A 7,442-nucleotide genomic window follows, 5' to 3' on the forward strand; every position below is an offset into this window, starting at 1 on the left:
TTAGTGTATATATGTCAATCCCAATCTCCCAATTCATCCTACCCACCCCCTTTTCCCCCCTTGCTATCCATACGTTTGTTCTCTACATCTGTGTCTCTATTTCTGCCTTGTAAACCAGTTCATCTGTACCATTTTTCTAGATTCCACATATATGTGTTGATATACGATACTTGTTTTTCTCTTTCTGACTTACTTCACTCTGTATGAGAGTCTCTAAGTCCATCCATGTCTCTACAAATGACCCAGTTTTGTTCCTTTTTATGGCTGAGCAATATTCCATTGTATACATGTAACACATCTTCTTTATCCATTCGTCTGTTGATGGACATTTATGTTGCTTCCATGACCTGGCTATTGTAAATAGTGTTGCAATGAACATTGGGGTGCATGTGTCTTTTTGAATTATGGTTTTCTCTAGGTATATGCCCAGTGGTGGGATTGCTGGGTCATGTGGTAATTCTATTTTTAGTTTCTTAAAGAACTTCCGTACTGTTCTCCATAGTGACTATATCAATTTACATTCCCACCAACAGTGCAAGAGGGTTCCCTTTTCTCTACACCCTCTCCAGCATTTATTGTTTGCAGATTTTCTGATGATGCCCATTCTAACATGTGAGGTGATACCTCATTGTAGTTTTGATTTGCATTTCTCTAATAATTAGTGATGTTGAGCAGCTTTTCACATGCCTCTTGACCATCTGTATGTCTTCTTTGGAGAAATGTCTATTTAGATCTTCCACCCATTTTTTGATTGTGTTGGGTTTTTTTGGATATTGAGCTGCATGAGCTATTTGTATATTTTGGAGATTAATCCTTTGTCCGCTGATTTGTTTGCAAATATCTTCTCCCATTCTTATGGTTGTCTTTTTGTCTTGTTTGTGGTTTCCTTTGCTGTGCAAAAGCTTTTAAGTTTCATTAGGTTCCATTTGGTTTTTTTGTTTTTATTTCCATGACTGTAGGAGGTGGGTCAAAAAGGATCTTGCTGTGATTTATGTCAAAGAGTGTTCTTCTTATGTTTTCCTCTAAGGGTTTTATAGTGTCTAGTCTTACATTTAGGTCTTTAATCCATTTTGAGTTTATTTTTGTGTATGATGTTAGGGAGTGTTCTAATTTCATTCTTTGACATGTTGCCGTCCAGTTTTCCCAGCACCACTTACTGAAGAGACTGTCTTTTCTCCATTGTATATCCTTGCCTCCATTGTCATAGATTAGTTGACCATAGGTGTGTGGGTTTATCTCTGGGCTTTCTATCCTCATTCACTTTATTTTTATACAGTAAGTTTAGATTTGTACAATTCCATGTATTGTGTTTTATAATAAGAAAAAACTATAGTTTTTAATTTAAAAATATATACGATCACCATTGTGAGATTCTTACATTATATGTAAAGTTTTATAATATGAGTTCATCAGAGTTGCATATTATAATCACTAGAGCAACCAATCTCCAAAAAATGAAAAAAAGGCATAACTAAAAAACAAATATACTCTAATTAAAAAGTAGCAAATGTCAGGCTGGATAAAAAAGGAAGATATGGTGATATGCTTTTTACAAGAGATTTACTTTAAATATGAAGACACAACTAGGTTGAAGTGATGGACATAAACATGCCATGAAAACTTTAATCATAAGAAAGTTAGAGTGCCTATTTTAATATAAAAGAAAGTGGACTTCAGAACAAGGAGTTTTACCAGAGATGAGAAGGACATTTCATATTGATAAAAGGATCACTCAAGAAGATACAACAGTTTTAAATATGCATATGTCAAATATAGCTTCAAATTCATGATGCAAGAATTGACAAAACTAAAGGGAGTAGTAGACAAATCCTTAATTATAGTTAGCGATAATAGTACTTCTTTCACAGGAATTGATAAAACAAGTACACAAAAATAATTGAGAATTTTCCAGAGTTTTTGTATTGATCTCTAATTTCAATCTGCTAAGCTCAAAAAACATACTCTGTCTGATTTCAGTCATTTGAGATTTATTCACTCTTGTTTTATGGCCCAACCTGTGGTCTATCTTGGTGAATGTTCTATGTGCCTTTGAAAAGATGTATATTCTGCAGTTGTTGACTGTAATAGTCTGTAAATATCAGTTAGGTTAATTTTTATATACAGTGTGATGTAGGAGTTACGGTCCATTTTTTTCCATATAAATACTCAGTCATTTCAGTACTATTTGTGAAAATCTTTATGAACAGAATATATAAAGAACTCCTCTAACTCAATAATAAAAAGACAAACAACCCAATTTTTTAAATGGGCAAAATACATGAAAAGACATTTCCCAAAGAAAGATATATGAGTGGCCAGTAGCACATGGAGAAATGTTTAGTATCATTAGACATTAGGGAAATGCAAATTAAAACCACAATGACATACTCTACAACAAATAAAGTGCCTAAAATTAAAAAGATGGCAACACCAAATGATGGTATGGATGTTTAGCAACCAAAACTCTCATTCAATTTATGGTGGGAGAATGTAGTACACACGCTCTTAAGATGGCCCTCTTTGATCCCTGACCCTTAGTATTCATGCCCTATGTGCTCCCCTCCCCTTGAATATGGTGGAACTTGTAATAGAATATGGCAATAGAATGTGGCAAAGGAGATGGGATGTACGTGATTAAATGTATTTGATTACATGATTACATTTTATAAGATTGTACCACTCATCTTGCTGGGGTCTCTTGCTCCTTTGCTGGCTTTGAGGAAGCAGCTGGCCATTTAAGGAACCCCACATGGTAAGGAACTACAAGTAGCCTCTAGAAGCTGAGGGCAACCTCCAGCCAACAGCCAGCAAGAAATTAGAGCCCTCGGTGATACATCCAAAAGGACGTGAATTCTGCTGACAACCACAGGAATCTGGAAGCAGATCCTTTCCCAGGTGAGCCTCCATATGAGAAAGCAGTCTTGTTCAACGCCTTGATTTCAGCCTTGCAAAGGATAAGCTAAGTTGTTCCTGACTCACGGAAACAGGGAGATAATAAATGTGTGTTGCTTTAGGCTGTTAAGTTTGTGGCAATATTATTAAGCAACAATAGATAACTAATACAGACTATAAAATGGTACAACCACTTTGGGAGATGGTTTGACAATTTCTTAAAACATTAAACATACACCAACCATGTGACCCAGATATTCCATACTCAAGAGAAACATTAGTCGGGAGTTCCCTGGTGGTCCAGTGGTTAGGACTTGGTGCGTTCACTGCCAGGGCCTGGGTTCAATCCCTGGTCAGGGAACTAAGATCCCGAAAGCCGCACGGTGTGGCCAACAAAAAAAAATCCTGAGAAACATAAGTCCACAAAAAAGACCCATACATAAATATTCATAACAACTTCATTCATAACAGCCAAAAACCAGAAAAAAAATTTCCATCCATACAAGAGTAGATAAAGAAATTGTGGTATATTTATACAATATAATGAATTCTACTCAGCAATAAAATGGAATAAACTTTTGATAGACACAGAACATGAATGAATCTCAAAAACATTATGCTAAGCTAAAGAAACCAGACACAAAAGAGGTACAAACTGTATGATTCCATTTATGTGAAGTCCTAGAACAGGCAAACCTAATCTATGGTGAAAGAAATTGAACCAGTAGCTGCCTCTGGGGATTCAAGGGCAGGCATTGACTTGAAAAGGACACGAGATAACCTTCTGCAGTGATGAACGTGCTCCCTAGCTTGATGGATTACGCAGGTGTATGCATTTGTCAAAACATTTTAAACTGTACACATAAGAGCTGTGCTTATCACTATATGTAAATTGTACTTTAATTTGAAAAAAATAAAAAACAAAGGACAATGGAAATACCTGTTTGGTAAATGTTAGTGCATATGTCTCAAGCCAGATTATCCCAAGATGCTTGTAAAGATAAAGAGAAAAGCATAGACCATTTGCCATGTGGAGTCTGTAAGAACATAGGGTTCCAGAGGAAAAGGCACCTCTGATTGGTTCTGCTCTCTCAGTTGATCTTTGTGCCTGGAGCTTTGTGCCTGGACTCAATCCACCCAGAGAAGATTGTTCCACCCAATGAATGCTGTGAACTCTATAGCCCATATTTAATCAATAAGTAGTCACAATATGACCTATACACAAACAAGGCTACTGAAATAACTTTATCATCCTTATCATGTGGTTACTTCAAACAAGATCTGACTTTCACCCATTAGCAGAGATAATACTTAATTCAAAATAATATTTGTTGTGCGCTGTGCCCAGCAATGTATGGAGATTAAATTATCAAAAGACCTAGGAGTGAAAAACTGTCAAGGACATCAAAAACAAGAAAAGTCTGAAAATCTGGCATCGTCTAAGGAGCCTAAGGAGAAATAACAACTAAATGTAATTTCATATCCTGGATGGGATCTTGGAACAGGAGGACATTCGGTTAAAAACCAAGGAAGTCTAGAGACTTCCCTAGCAGTCCAGTGGTTAAGACCTTGTCCTTCCAATGAAGGGGGTGCAGGTTCGATCCTGGGTCAGGGAGTAAGATCCCACATGCTGTGCAGCGTGGTGAAAAGATTAAAACAACAACAACAACCAAGGAAGCCTAAATAAAATATGGACTTTATTAATAATCAGAAAATATTGGTTCATTAATTGTAGGAAATGTCCTATACTAATGTAAGATGTTAATAATAAGAGAAATTGTGTGTAAGGGTGAGAAGATATATGGGATATCTCTGTACTATTTTCTCAATTTTTCTGTAAGTATAAAACTGCACTAAAAAATAAAATCTATTTTTTACAAAAAAGACCATGAGAACAAGCTTTTATATCACGGTAGGTAGGATCTGGGAAACAAGCACTGTAAGAGACTTATCCCATACAAAAGACTAGAGGACAGGTTTAAATCATAGGGTCAGAAGGAAAGGGGCAGCACGCCAGGAACAGAACAGTGGTTTAAATCTGTTACTGTCTCTACAAAGTTCCTTTCTTCCAAATTGTTACTTCGCTTGTAGCCAGCTTCAACCAACCTCTCCTCTGGCAGGTGCTACTGTTTCTGTTTTCACCCCCTGGCAATCTGGACATGAGACATCTACAAGTTCCCCCAAACAAATTACTGGCATAAAAATATTAACAAGAAATGTAGTTATTTTTGATGATTTTGTAGGGAAAATGGAGAAGACATTTATGTTGAACACATTTTTTCAACAATTTTTAAATCCCCTTTAAACTGGAGATTTATAAGGATGTTACTGGGACAATGGGGGAAATTTTAATATATACAGAATATTAGATATTGTATTGCATCAAGTTTAAGTTACTGAGTAGGATAATTATATTGTGGTCACACAGGAGAATGGCCTTGTTCTTAGGAGACACATACTGAAGTATTTAGTGGTGAAGTTTCATGATGTCTACCTACAATTTTCAAATGGTCAGAAAAGTATACATGTATCTATATATATATATATATATATGTACTTAAATTTTTCTATGTACTTTTTATCTGCTTATCTATATACAAAATGTGAATACACACACATCTATAAAAATGTACTCCTTCTCTGTCTCTATACACGTAATGGGTATACCAGTGTTCATTGTACTATTTTTGCAACTTTTCTAAAAGTTTGGTATTTTTCAAAATAAAACATTTGTGGGAATCTCCTTCAGTATAGCTGTTCTCCAAAATGCACAATTGGCTCCCCACTACCAGGGATCTCTCTTGAATACTCTTTCCCCAGTCCTGCCCCATCTTTGATGGCTCTGGAGCTTTATACAAGATTTCTTTTTCCCTCCCACTGTCAGTAGATCTCTAAGGTAAATGACCAAGAGACTCTGATAGGTACGCATAAGTAAACAGAGTTTGACGTAATTACTAAACTTCAAGTCAGGATACCTGGGTTTACCTCTGCTGCCCATTTAAGTCCTTCTCTCCTTTTTCTCCTCTTCTGGAACACTATTTTCCAGTAAGCCTGACTTCTTCATGTTGAACTATCTGTTCAGAAATTCCAAAATAGCACCCTTCACCCCCGTGTGCCTTCTACACCTGTACACTTTGTTCCCCTTGTTATGTCCACCACAAAATGGTACCCCACATGGTGCAGTTTTTACCGTTTACAAAGCTCTTTCATGTATATTGACTCAATTCTCTCAATAATTCAGTGGTATGTATTTTATTAAACCCTTTTTACGATTGATTTGAACCTGAAGTTTGAAGAGGTTGTCCAAGGTCACACATCTACTAAATGGCAAAGCCAGAAATTCAACCTGGATTGTGATTTCAAATCTAACATTCTCTTTTTCTCACCTCAGATAAAATTCCAATTTCAGTGGTCTAGGGTAAAGTCTCCTTCCTGAATATGCTAGAAAAACAGGAAATCCCATGAAGTCAGTATGAATATCTTAATGAAAACAAAAGAGATGTTGGGTATTCATCTATTTTCTCTTCTTTCTTCTTCCTCTTGATTCTTTCTTCCTTCTCTTCCAGTTAGAAAGAGGATCCTTTCACAATGCCTCTCCTACTTCCTTTTTTCTTCCCCCAAACACCTTTTATTCTTTTGCTAGTTCAATGGAGGCCCACATCCCACTCAGATCTGCTTCTCAACAGCAAAACGAGGTTAGGGGATGCTATTAATAAAAGTAATGGATTCATTTTTAGCTCACAAAACCAGCTGTGTTAGAAATAGTAACCTTATTTTCCTCTAAATTATTTTCTATTTAGAGCCCCTACCCTCTAAGTGGCAAAAATTTAAACTTAGTCAATATACACCCAAGAGATATATCTAATTTCTGGGGTGCACGTGGAGCGTCAGAGCATTGGGAGTTGTGACATCTGGTCCTTGACTGTTTGTTATCACCTTGGCTTCTATGTAGCCATCCATCATCTCGTTTCATATTTGTTTACTGGACATACAGGCAACATTGCCACAATCCCATTTAAAAGGCCCGTGCAGGTTTGACAACTATCCTTTCAACTTCTCTACAGACTCTGGGGTGCAAAAAACTCATGCCATTGCCAAGCTGAGTCACAGAAACTGTGGGGTGCTACCTAAAACCCCATACACTCCTGTGGCACTCTCAGGCCACAGAACCATCCATCTGCTTCCAGGCTACACTGTGACACATGGGACTCTGTCTCAGACTCATACCCACCACACAGTCCTTCGGTCTGTCTCAGACTCATACCCACCACACAGTCCTTCGGTCTCTGAGATCTTGGGTTTCTTTGGGCCTCTTTCTAAGAACACGTCCAGATTACCTCTCCTCTTGGTTCCCACAAACTTACCTGGTGTTTCTATCATTTCACTCCTCCCCACTGGGGCAAGATCAGTCCCCTCTTCAGTGACCCACAGGGCAAGTTCTTCCTTGTTCCACTGCCATCTGGATTTTCCCTTTCCTCTCAACCCAGAAGATCTTTGATCTGAAGTCAGGAAGCTTTTCTCTGACTCATTACATTCTTTTACATAATTGC

The sequence above is a fragment of the Lagenorhynchus albirostris genome, chromosome 18, assembly GCF_949774975.1.
Source record: "Lagenorhynchus albirostris chromosome 18, mLagAlb1.1, whole genome shotgun sequence".
In the NCBI taxonomy this organism is placed as follows: domain Eukaryota; kingdom Metazoa; phylum Chordata; class Mammalia; order Artiodactyla; family Delphinidae; genus Lagenorhynchus; species Lagenorhynchus albirostris.